Here is a 14220-nt window from a genome sequence, read left to right as displayed (position 1 = left end):
AAAACGCGAAACAATAGATGAAATGGCGAAATAGTAGGCGAATCTCGAAACCTACGGTTTCGTTTCGTGGGCTATTTTTGGTCATTTGCTAATTTTTGGCTAAAAATTGATAATTACCCCCTTATTTTGGCTAGATTAGTAATTAGCCCTATATATATATATATATATATATATATATATATATATATATATATATATATATATATATATATATATATATATATATATATATATCGATAATCTTTTGCGAACCCATATTTTCCCACGAACCACTCTTAAAATGCGAATTTTTTTGTGTGATATTTTTTCAAAACAGTGACATAAAGCACTAAATTGTTCCTATAGAAGTATATTCGCAAAAAGATCTCAAAAAATGTGCATATATGACAGGTATATGTGTGCACAAGTGTCGGAAATTCACAAAGTTCATAAAAAATGCACATATACATCTGTCGTATATGCTATTTTTTTTGCGAATATGCTTCTATAGGACTGATTTGGTGCTTTATGTCACTTTTTTTGAAAAACAAATCACATAAAAAAGTTCGTATTTTCATAGTGATTCGCGGGAAAATATTTGTTCGTAAAAGATCCTGACAATATATATATATATATATATATATATATATATATATATATATATATATATATATATATATATATATATGACATCTCATAATTTTAGGCTTGAAAAAAGTTTTCTTTAATGCTTTGAAAATAATAGAGTATTTTATAGAACTCTATTGCGGAAAATCCCAGATAGACTAAAATATTTTTTAGATATCAAATTAAGTTTAAAAATACAACTCTAATGATATTATAATCATTATACCAAACATATGTTACAAGCATAATAGTTTACAAGCTAAATACAAAACATAACTTATTACCAGCTATAATAAAATAACAAGTCTCTTATTCATTCAACACGCTCTTATTACATTTCAGCATCCTTAGTACTGCTACCTATGATACATAAAGTTTGAGTGGGTCAGATTTGTGAACCTAATGAGACACATAGGGTTTTCAACCTACAATATTATTATATTTATCCTACAAAAAGAGTCATTATCAAACAATACATATATGATATATCTCTATGATAATGCACTATTAGTTACCCAACCCGAGGATTTTCACATACTGATCCTATAACAATGATCCCATGGGATCTAACCTGATGGATCACTGTAAGCAACGAGTAAACTATACTGCTTTGGGGATTTTTTGGCAGGTGTAAGTTAATAAAGTTAACCATGGGGGATATAATACAAAAACACCTACGGGATGAATACCCGATAATGTTCCACAATACTGTCTAGAATACTTAGTGGTCGTTAACTTACTTCGTTAAATGACTTAGTACGTTCTATACTCTGGTACATAACCAATACCCCGACACGTAATAGTGCCACATAACAGAGCTCTCTTCTCTTTTCCTGTCTCATACACACCCTCAGTATGAGACTACTCATTATCCAGCTTAAATGAAATCTAAGCATGATAATAAGAATAATAAATATAACATGTTAACTAGACAATCTATAACCATATCTGGTATGCATAGTACATGTCATGTAATATTATCAAAAATACGCTTAACACTTATTCTAGGTAATGACATTCAATACACATATAAGAATTCAAATGATATAAAATACTTTTTATATAAATGTGTGTCATGAAAATAACTATGCGCTAACCTGTAAAAAGGCGGATGTTTATTCGTGCACATTGTCTTACGTCTTAACACTTCTGCTTTCCTTTCAAGTGATCTAAATACATATAGTGCTAAGTTTAGTTCTCGCTTAAACTATTTATTTGTATTTATAATGTGTAAAATCATTACGATGAATTATATATTCCTATATATAATCCTAATACTTTTAGTTTAATTTATTATTAATTTCAATATAATACTTCATGACTATCAAATGAGGATTAACCGGTCAAGACAGTCGGGAGGCATGATCATTTCAGCATATAACTTTTCTGAAATCCAACAACCAAACCAACATGTCTATCCTAGACATCGCTCCTGTAAGTAGATCAATTAATAATATAAGTGGAATTGATAATTAATATTCATAATAACGACAATGAGTATACACTATATCCCAAAAACTTGAAAAACAATGAGCGTAACTACGACATTTAGACTTCTTCTAAAATGAATTCCAACGCTCTGGCACTTTACTAGAGATTCTTAAGAACAAAGAAATCAAATCACAAGGGACTGAAATCTTGAGGGTTGAAAAAAAAGGAATTAGCAACGAATAAGGGAGGGGTCGAATGCTATTTATATGGGTGAAATCTAACACTATTCACAACATTATTCATGTCCATGTGTCGCTCTCAGATTGTGCCACGTGTCCCTTAGTATGTATGTTGGGTGGTCTCTATGCTGCCACGTGGCGGCATGACAACCAAGTGTTGCCAGCTGCCTGTTATTTTCTCGTTTTCTTCGGATAACCGTAACTTTTTTCATACGAAATTCGTTTTCGACATTCTTTATAGCCACGATTATGTATTTTCATCTACTACAACTTTACTTTAGATCCCAACAGCTAAATCATAATATATTTTTACTTTATATTTTATTTATATCTTAGAAAAATCATAACTTTTTCATACAAGTTTCGTTTTCAACGTTCTTTATATTTGCAGTCTCGTATTTACGTCCATTACAACTTTTATTTACAATACTTTGGCTAATATGTTATATATATATATATATATATATATATATATATATATATATATATATATATATTCACTTTTGTTTTTATAACCCGATACTGACGTTTTATAAATATTTTAAATTTCCATAATAAAATTCATATTATTTAATAACTTTATTTATATTCTCATAATATGAACTTAAATATTATTTACACGCCAAAGTTATTTAATTTATACATTATTCTTATTTAATCAATAAAAACAACATAAAAATTATAATTAACTCGTACTAATTATAACAACCCAATTTTCAAAAGAAAATTTTCATTTTTAAATAGTCAAAAACATTTTCCATAAACCATAAAATCTCAAATACAATTGTTTTCAAGTTCATAACAATAACAATATTATTCCGATCATCAGAATGACCCATAAAAATGCCTGAGACAGAGTGCATGCCGCGTCATCAAGCCTTGCCCTTGCCCTTGGGATCAGATGTACCTGAAACAAATCCACAAACTGTAAGCTAATGCTTAGTGAGTTCCCCATAGCATACCCCACACAATCCACATAATCACATAATCATATTAGCTATAAAAGCTACATAACCACATAAGCCATGCATACAAACATACAAGGATGTCATGGGCTCCCCCACATGGTCTTACACCGAAGTGACATGGGGTCCCCCATGGTCTTTAGCTGACAAGTCATGGGCTCCTCCACATGGTCTTTCATCCAAGTGTCATGGGCTCCCCCATGGTCTTTAGCTCACAAGCCATGGGCTCCCCCACATGGTCTTACATCCAAGTTTCATGGGCTCCCCCCATGGTCTTCCCTGCAAGTATCTCATAAATGACTAGCATACCACTTAGCATATAGCTAACTATCATACCACATATCTCTACATCAACTAGTGTACCACATATCACAAAATGGGCCGGCCTTAGTGCCTTAGACCCATTGGTATGGTGAGGAGACTCACCTCTCCTGAATGCTGAACTGAAAAAATAAGATCCAATAAGTCCCAACGCACAGATCCAACTCAACTACCTATAAGCATCATGTGATTAACTTGTCACAATCCCAAAATACCATAAATACCCTCAAAGTCAACTCTGGTCAAAGTCAAGGTCAATAGTCCATGTTGACCCCAACTCTTTGAGTGCATCTAGCAACTCGTCAAGTTCCTTCAGAGTCCAGAAAGCCGAGACAAACCCTAGCCAACTTGCCGAGTTGTCTCATCGACTCGACGAGTTCACTCAATGTCCAGTCATATGGGGAAACCCGATCTAACTCGTCGAGTTTCCAGAGCAACTCGTCGAGTCCCCCCCTTGTGTTGCTTATTCTGATGATACATTGAATGCAGGGGCTCTAGGGCTTAGATCTGAAACCTAAAGGTGTCTAGAAGGATATAGTTTCCAACTTTATCCTCTAGAACCACTCTGAATGCTCTAAGGCCCTTAACAAAGGTTGGAAAGCTCAAAAGCTTAGCCATGTGGTCCAAGACCCTAAGGATCTGGAATCCCTCCTTTCCAGAAGAGTTTCTAGTCCTCAAAATGTTCCAAAGATGGAGACTTTATGGACATACATGTCCAATGCATGTCTTGAAGTCAAAATTGCCAAAAAGGGTAAATATACTCTAAAAACCCTTGCATGGCATCCTTGCTTGACCAAAAGCTAGATCTAGCCCACCTTGGGACCATTTTTCCCTGAAGATTCATAAAGTTGCAAACTTTATGAACCCCATGCATGCAATCAACAAGAATGATAGGAAATGAAGAGTAAACTCAAGATCTAGCCATATTCTAAGATAAAAATCGAATCTTGAAGACTTACAACAGTCCACAAGATGATCAAGCTCAAGAGTGAGGGCTTTGTTTGCTGGATCTTCTCCTTCTTCTCACTATCTTCTTCTTCTTAAGCTCCACAAGTCACTCTAGCTCACAATATGAGAGAAAATGGGAATTAGGGTTTAACATAGACGTTGTTAGTTTTTCCTTTACAGCACCTACTCGTCGAGTTGGGCCATCCAACTCGTCGAGTAGGTCTTAGATCCCGGGTCCTCATAAATGATCTCTACTTAACGAGTTAGAGCTCCCCAACTCGTCGAGTCGTAGCACAAAACCCTAAAACTTAGGAAATTAAATAATATCTGGAACAGGTGTTACAAATCTCCCCCACTTGAACTAGACTTCGTCCTCGAAGTCTACTGACGCAAATAAGTCCGGGTAGTGATCCCGCATCTCATTCTCCGGCTCCCATGTCCATTCGGAGCCCCTTCGGTGCTGCCATTGCACCTTTACTAACTTCACCTCCTTGTTTCGAAGAACCTTGGTCTTCCTATCCAGAATTGCAACCGGCCTCTCAATGTAGTTCAGGCTCTCGTCTACCTGAATATCGTCCAGAGAAACCACAGCGGCCTCGTCCGTGACACACTTCCGAAGCTGAGACACATAGAAGGTGTTGTGTACCTGAGTAAGCTCGTCCAGTAGATCCAAGCGATAGGCCACCTTGCCTACCCGGGCAGTAATCCTGAACGGGCCAATATATCGTGGCCCCAACTTGCCTCTCTTCCAAAACCTGATGACTCCCTTCCATGGCGACACTTTTAGTAACACAAAGTCCCCACCTGGAACTCAAGATCCGATCGCCGCCGGTCAGCATAGCTTTTTTGACGGCTCTGTACGAATCGTAGCCAGTCGCGCACCTGCTGAATCAACCCGGTAGTCTTGAGCACCACTTCGGTGCTCCCCATGACTCAGTGTCCAACCTCGCCCCAACAAACCGGGGTCCTACACCTCCGACCATACAACATCTCGAACGGTGGTTGGTCGATACTAGCATGATAACTATTGTTATATGAAAACTCTGCTGGTGGGAGGTATGTATCCCAACTCCCTCCAAAATCCAACACACATGCCCGAAGCATATACTCAAGTGTATGGATCGTGCTCTCACTCTGGCCATCTGTCTGGGGGTGGTACGTCGTACTGAAATGTAACTGAGTGCCCAGTTCCTCATGGAACTTCTTCTAGAATCTAGATGTAAATCGGACATCCCGGTCAGAGACTACTGAAATTGGCACTCCGTGCCTAACCACCACCTCACGCACGTAAATATATGCCAATTTCTCAGCGGAGATGCTCTCGGAGATCGGAATAAAGTGGGCACTCTTCGTCAGCCTATCCACAATGACCCATGTAGCGTCCACGCCCCTCGCTGTCCTTGGTAACTTTGTGATGAAGTCCATAGTGATCTCTTCCCACTTCCACATAGGAATGGGTAGCGGCTGAACCTTGCCATGCGACCGCTGATGTTCGGCCTTGACCTTCCTGAATGTCAAGCATCGCTCCACAAACCCAATGATCTCCCGCTTCATGCAGGGCCACCAATAGCTCAGTCTCAGATCTCTATACATTTTTGTAGCCCCTAGATGTATAGAGAACTTTGACTTGTGTGCCTCCTCCAATATCTTCTGTCTCACTCCCCCAGTCACCGGTACCCACACCCGACCACACTGTGTCAGAAGACCTCGGCTATACCGAAAAAACAAGGGATACTGACCCCGAATCCGCTCTATCTTCCAATTCTCTTTCTTCACACCCTCGACCTGAGCTTGTTTGATCATATCTAACAATGGAGAGATCACCGTCATCCTCAAGCAAACGTTCCCAATTGGGGAACCTGCCGCCTTGCGGCTCAAAGCATCGACCACCACGTTGGCCTTCCATGGATGGTATAAGATCGCATAGTCATAATCTTTCAGCACATCCAACCACCTCCTCTATCGCATGTTGAGGTTCTGCTGGTCCATCAAATACTTAAAACTCTTATGATCAGTATAAATAGTGCACCGTACACCATACAAGTAGTGCCTCCAAATCTTGAGGGTAAACACCACTGCCCCCAATTACAGGTCGTGAGTGGGGTAGTTCGCCTCATGAGGCTTCAACTGCCTCGAGGCGTAAGCAATCACATGCCTCCTCTGCATCCGTACCACGCCTAACCAAGAGATCGATGCATCATAGTACACTACCAAATCGTCCAGTCCCTCCAGTAGTATAAAAATTGGGGCCTCACATAACCTCTGTCTCAAGGTCTCAAAAGCCAACTGTTGATCCGGGCCCCACCTAAAAGTCACATTCTTCTTGGTCAACCGAGTGGCACCGCAATCTTGGAGAAATACTGAATGAATCTCCGATAGTACCCTGCTAGACCCAATAAGCTACATATCTCTTATGCATTCTTCAGCACTTCCTACCGCATCACTGCGTCAATCTTGGCTGGATCAACCAAAATGCCCTATTGGTTGATGATGTGCCCCAAAAACTGCACCTCTCGCAGCCAGAAATCACACTTTGAGAACTTGGCATACAACCTTTCCGTTCTCAGTGTCTCTAACACTTCCATTAGATGTTGCTCGTGCTGCTCCTTGGTCTTAGAATAGACCAAAATATCATCGATGAACACGATCACAGACCGGTCCAGCATCGATCTTCACACCTTGTTCATGAGATCCATGAACGTTGTTGGGGCATTGGTGACCCCGAATGACATCACCACAAAGTCATAGTGCCCATACCGAGTCCTGAAAGCTGTCTTCGGTATATCCTCATCCCGAATCCTCATCTGATGGTACCCCGACCGAAGATCAATCTTGGAAAACCAAGACACACCCTGCAACTGATCGAACAAATCATCAATCCTCGATAACGGTTAACGGTTTTTCACCGTTAGTTTGTTCAGCTCTTGATAATCAATACACATCCTGTGTGACCCGTCCTTATTTTTCACGAACAGGATTGGTGCTCCCCATGAGGAACTGCTCGTACGGATAAACCCTCGGTCTAGCAGCTCTTGAAGCTGCGTAGATAGCTCCTACATCTCAGGCGGAGCTAGTACGGTGCCTTCGCTATCGGAGCGGCACCCGGCACTAAATCAATGCGAAACTCCATCTGCCTCTCCGGAGGCACTCCAGGTAACTCCTCGGGAAAGACATCCCGAAACTCCTATACAACCGGTACACTGCCCAAATCTGTCGTGGTCTCAATCCTCATATCTGAGATATATGCCAGAAATCCCGAACAACCCTGCTGAAGAAGTCTCCTATCCCTCGCGGCTGAATAGAGGGTTGGCCCCTGCGAGGCCCTCTCTCCATGAATAACCAGTTCTCCTCCATTTGGGGTTCGAACCCTCACCAACTGGCTCGCAATCTATCATGGCCCCATTGGCCCCCAACCAGTCCATCCCGACAATCACCTTTAGACCTCGCAACGGTATCGGGACTAGATCAACACGAAACCTCTCCCCAAGTACATTCATGACACAGTCCCGATACACCCCCGCAACACTCACAGTGCGGCCGTCCGCAATCTCAACCTCAAGCGGGGAATCCAAAGTCCCCAGCACATGCCGAAACTTCTTGCTAAGTGCAAGAGATACAATTGATCGGGTAGCTCCCGAATCGAACAAAACATGAGCAGACATACCCTTGACCAAAAGGGTCCCTATACATGAGCACATATATACATATAAGCAATACAAATCAATATCGAGCAGGAAAGATAAAACACATACCGGCCACAACGTCTGGCGCTGCCCGAGCCTCCTCGGTAGTCAGATGAAATACGCAGCTCTTCACCGCTGGAGCATCCGCCTTAGCAGGGGGGACATCAGTGATCCTCATTATGGCGGGCGCAGGTGCCGCCACCGCTCCTCCCCCTCCCTGCAACCTCGGACAATCGACCTTTTATGGTCAGTCTGGTTGCAGTGGAAACAAATCAGTCCCTTTTGGGGGCAATCCCTGCTCAAGTGACCTGGCTGGCCACATGTGTAACATCATGAGCCCGCTATCCGACAAGCCCCACTTTGCGGTTTACCGCACTTGGCACACCGGCCATGGCCCTGCTGGCCCCTACTGGAAGAATCTGAGGTCTTAGGCTTTTTAGCCTAACCTACTGTTGTCTGTGCCTGCTCGGGCTTCTGCTTAGTGCGGAACTCTAACTCCATCTCCCGCTCACGGGCCTTCTCCACCATCTAATTCAGGGTCTTGCAACCTGTGAAGCTCACAAACTCACGGATATCATCCCTCAGCATGGAATGACACCTCGTCCTCCTCATGTCCTCATCTATAGCATACTGTGGGATCAACAATGCTCATTCCCGAAACTTGGCGGTAATCTCCGCCACAGTCTCGGTGGTCTGTTGGAGCTCCTGAAACTCCCTCACCAACCGCTGCACCTCAATAGTTGGTGCAAACTCCAAATCAAAGTGTCTGACAAACTCTACACATGTCATCTCAGCCACACCGGTTGCCCCCACCTGGCTAGTCACTTCTCCCCACCAGTCTCAGGCTCGATCTCTCAGCATACATGAAGAAAACCCACCTTTGCCGTACCAGGGCAAGAACTCGTGCGCTGGGCGTTCTCTATGTCGGCCACCCAGGGTCAGCTAACAATGTGCTCCCTGACCCCGAAAAACTCCGACGCCCCGCATGCCTTGTACTCCCACAACGAGGGAGTTCGGGCCCCGAACTGGCCTACAACAATCTCGGCTCTGAATGACCTGAGCCTCTCCCCTATAATCTTCATCATCCCTTCCTTGACCGTCCCAAAAATCACTGGGGTGGTGTCAAGGATACCCCTCGTAACCTCGGCTGCTATGAGCTCGTACAGCCTCTCATCAATGGGCTCGGTACCGTCGCCCGACGTAGATCTGGATCTTGATCCTGATCCTGACCCCCCTGCTCCAAATCGTGTCACTACCATGCTGAACTGCAATGTCATAATTCATAATGATCAAGATGTCCAAAGAGGGGATCCTCCCACACCGGTTCTCCTTAGGGTTTCCAGATCTAACATCAGTTCGGGTACAGGTCCTGTGCTTTCAGTAGTACGGGCCCAATACTACCTTCCACACCTACATGTACCGTCCCCAAGGTTCTACCTGATAACTCTAATTCGTCCCAGAACAAAACATATCCTACAAGCTACAACATCACTCAAATCCTAGGTTACCCTAAGATTCACTCTACCCACATCAAACCAATCATAACAGGTTGCCTTTTTTGCATGCAAATTATACACAGAAAAGGATCAAATAGACTTTCAAATAATAGATTCTACCCTAGGACCACAACCAGACGAGGAACAGGAAATAAGGCCAAATAAATCATTCTAAGGCTATAAGCTCCTAACTGTATATAATTTTAAAAGCATACACATAGCAAGATCCATACGATTATCATAATTCAAATATCAGTATAACATGGCTAACATATTGGGGAACTACTTACTTGGCTCGGCCGATCACGCGCATTGCACTCTCCTCTTTTCCAGTTTAAGAAGTTTTTAAATTTTATTTTTGAAAACAATTTTACCATTTCCTTAGTTTGAGCCCTGACACACCCGAGAGTGTGCCCGAATCCCTCAAACCATGGCTCTGATACCAACTTGTAACGACCCAATTTTCAAAAAAAATTTACATTTTTAAATAGTCAAAAACATTTTCCATAAACCATAAAATCTCAAATACAAATGTTTTCAAGTTCATAACAATAACAATATTATTCTGATCATCAGAGTGTCCCATAAAAACGCCTGAGAGAGAGAGAGAGTGTGTGTGCATGCCGCGTCATCAAGCTTTGCCCTTGCCCTTGGGATCAGATATACTTGAAACAAATCCACAAACTGTAAGCTAATTCTTAGTGAGTTACCCATAGCATACCCCACACAATCCACATAATCACATAATCATATTAGCTATAAAAGCTACATAACCACATAAGCCATGCATACAAACATACAAGGATGCCATGGGCTCCCCCACATGGTCTTACACCGAAGTGCCATGGGCTCCCCCCATGGTCTTTAGCTGACAAGCCATGGGCTCCCCCACATGGTCTTTCATCCAAGTGCCATGGGCTCCCCCAATGGTCTTACATCTAAGTGTCATGGGCTCCCCCATGGTCTTCCTTGCAAGTATCTCATAAATGACTAGCATACCACTTAGCATATAGCTAACTATCATACCACATATCTCTACATCAACTAGTGTACCACATATCACAAAATGGGCCGACCTTGGTGCCTTAAACCTATTGGTATGGTGAGGAGACTCACCTCTCGTGAATGCTGAACTGACAAGATAAAAGTCCCAACGCATAGCTCCAACTCAACTACCTATAAGCATCATGTGATTAACTTGTCACAATCCCGAAATACTATAAATACCCTCAAAGTCAACTTGGCCAACCCGGTCAAAGTCAAGGTCAATAGTCCATGTTGACCCCAACTCGTCGAGTGCATCTAGCAACTCACCGAGTTCCTTTAGAGTCCAGAAAGCTGGGACAAACCCTAGCCAACTCGCCGAGTTGTCTCATCGACTCGACGAGTTCACTCAATGTCCAGTCAGACGGGGAAACCCAGTCCAACTCGTCAAGTTACCAAAGCAACTCGTCGAGTCCCCCCCTGTTTGCTTATTCCGATTATACGTCGAATGCAGGGACTCCAGGGCTTAGATCTGAAACCTAAAGGTGTCTAGAAGGATAAAGTTTCCAACTTTATCCTCTAGAACAACTCTGAATGCTCTAAGGCCCTTAACAACGGTTGGAAAGCTCAAAAGCTTAGCCATGTGGTCCAAGACCCTAGGGATCTGGAATCCCTCCTTTCCAGAAGAGTTTCTACTCCCCAAAACGTTCCAAAGATGGAGACTTTATGGACATGCCTGTCCACTGCATGTCTTGAAGTCAAAATGGCCAAAAAGGGAAAATATACTCTAAAAACCCTTGCATGGCATCCTTGCTTGACCAAAAGCTAGATCTAGCCCACCTTGGGACCATTTTGCCATGGAGATTCATAAAGTTGCAAACTTTACAAACCCCATGCATGCAATCAACAAGAATGATAGGAAATGAAGAGTAAACTCAAGATCCAGCCATATTGTAAGATAAAAATCGAATCTTGAAGACTTAATTTTAATAGTTTAATATTAAAAGAGAAAAAAAAACTTTAATTTTAATAGTTTAATATTTTTCTCATTTTTCTTATAAAGTAAAACTTCTAAAATGTTTAGAATGTCATATTTAAGTTTTTTTTTTTAAATAAAATCATTCTATACATGGGTCTTACACCTAGTGGAGGGTTCAAGTCCCGTGGTCGACATAGGTGGAATTAGGTGTTAATTTAGGAGTAGATTATAATATTTGTATTTGCCGGTTCAAAAAAAAAAAAAAAAAAAAAAACTAATGAGAGTTTAATTTAGTAATTTTGAAATTAGAAGGAAAATTCATTAATGAAATTAATATGCAATTATTATTACTTTTAAAAACTATGCGGACTTTAATAAAATGGAAAAAACCATAAAATGACATGTGGAATAAAAATTAATTTAAAATAATAAAAAATGACATGTGACAAAATAAATGAGAATGTGACACGTGACAAAGAGATGTTTGTTTATTAGAGTATATATATATATATATATATATATATATATATATATATATATATATATACATATATATATATATATATATCACAAATTAAAATAAAAGTATTAATTTGGTAAGAAGGTTAAGAAATACGTCATTTGCATATTTTTTGATCAACCAACGAAATTAATCATTAAATGATACAAGTATGACATGATTTGAATATTTATTTTCGAAAAACACATGAGTGATTTAATTTATTTTGATACTGAATCAAATATTTTATCTTCAAATTTTGATTTATTTTATTACATAAGTTAATTTAAAAAAATGTTAGATATGAAGGTCTAAATATTTGAGAAGTTTGAATTTAAAAGAAATAAGAAAAATAATGAATTATTAAAATTAAAACGTTTTTTTATCTTTAAATTTAAACAAATAATTTAGATAAATAAACAAAATAAAGTAATGAGCTTTAGTTTTGGAAATTTGAAATTAGAAGGTATCTCTTCTAATGAAATTCATATCAATTTATTACTAAATTTATTGCAATTATTACATTAAAATACTATGTGGATTTTAATAAAATAGGAAAACCTATAAAATGATATGTGGAAAAATAATTAATTCAAAATAACCACAAAATGATATTTGACAAAATAAATGAGAGTATGACATGTGGTGTATATATATATATATATATATATATATATATATATATATATATATATATATATATATATATATATATATATATATCGGATTAAAATAAAAGTATTAATTTGGGAAGAAAGTTAAGAAATACAACATTTGCATATTTTTTGATCAACCAACGAAATTAATCATTAGATGATACAAGAATAACATGATTTGAACATTTTATTTTCGAAAAAACACATGAATAATTTATTTTGTTTTTTGACTTGATTGATTTTTCGGACAACTTTGGTGAATCATCAGATAAATGAATTAATTATTAATGTGTTTTTATGGAATTTTGTTTGAGAATCATGTTATTTATATAACTTTTAATGATTTATATGGTTGGTTCATCAAAAAATATGCAAATGAACCGTTTCAAAAAATGTCACACCCAATTCTGACCAACTATTTTGTATTTTGAGTGAGATATGAACTTTGGTCACCCATGATGATATGTTTACCATGTCATCTTTGAGTCCTCCAATCGTTTAGTGTATTTGGTTAAGTTGCATATATATATATATATATATATATATATATATATATATATATATATATATATATATATATATATATATATATAACGGCAAAATTTCATAATTTTAAAAATATCAATGTTTTAAAAAAAATTAAAAATAAAATAACCTAAAGTAATTATGGATGAATTAATTTATATACATAGTTGACCCGCGACAATTTCTATACAGGACGTCGTCACTGAATAGATAAAAGTAGGCTTTTTCTCCATTCTTTAGGCCCAAATTACTTTCACGACCCACCCCATTAAATTGCCCGACTTCATTTTCTATTTTGATAAGCCACAGTACATTAAGTATACAACTATTAGGGGCTCACAGAAAACCGGTTTGAAATTTGAAAATAGAATTCAGTTTCAAATCAAACTGGATTTTGACTCTGGCCCGTCTGAAAAACGTAGTGGGCGGATTTAATTTGGTTGCAATGGGTCCAATACCCCAAATAGAAAAATTAAAATAGGGTCCAACTTTTTATATTTTATTACCAAGCAAGCATATTTATGTACACATAGCTCCATTGTATATTTTGTTTTATTTTAAAAATCTATTGTAGCTTGTAATTTTAATAACATTTTAGGGTAATTTCTAAATTTTTTAATATTTTGTATCAGTTTGCAGCTTACTTCCAAATTATTATTTTTTTTACGAAAAAAGACAGTGACGACTAATTTATTTGGATCAACCTTTTTGATCTGTACACAATTACTCAGCCGATCACAATGCTGAGGTGACCTCAGTTGAATAACATGGATTGTTTTCTTATTTAATAATTGGCCCCTCTTATTTATTAACCCTAATCAAAGGCACAGAGGGTTAAAAAAAACTTCTCACTCACTTAGTCAATCTGTTGAAGAATGTGAAATTACT

Source organism: Lactuca virosa, chromosome 4, assembly GCF_052849685.1.
Source record: "Lactuca virosa cultivar CGN04683 chromosome 4, Lactuca_virosa_CGN04683_v6, whole genome shotgun sequence".
Taxonomy (NCBI): domain Eukaryota; kingdom Viridiplantae; phylum Streptophyta; class Magnoliopsida; order Asterales; family Asteraceae; genus Lactuca; species Lactuca virosa.
The sequence above is the reverse complement of the archived record's forward strand: the minus strand, read 5'-3'. Positions refer to the sequence as shown.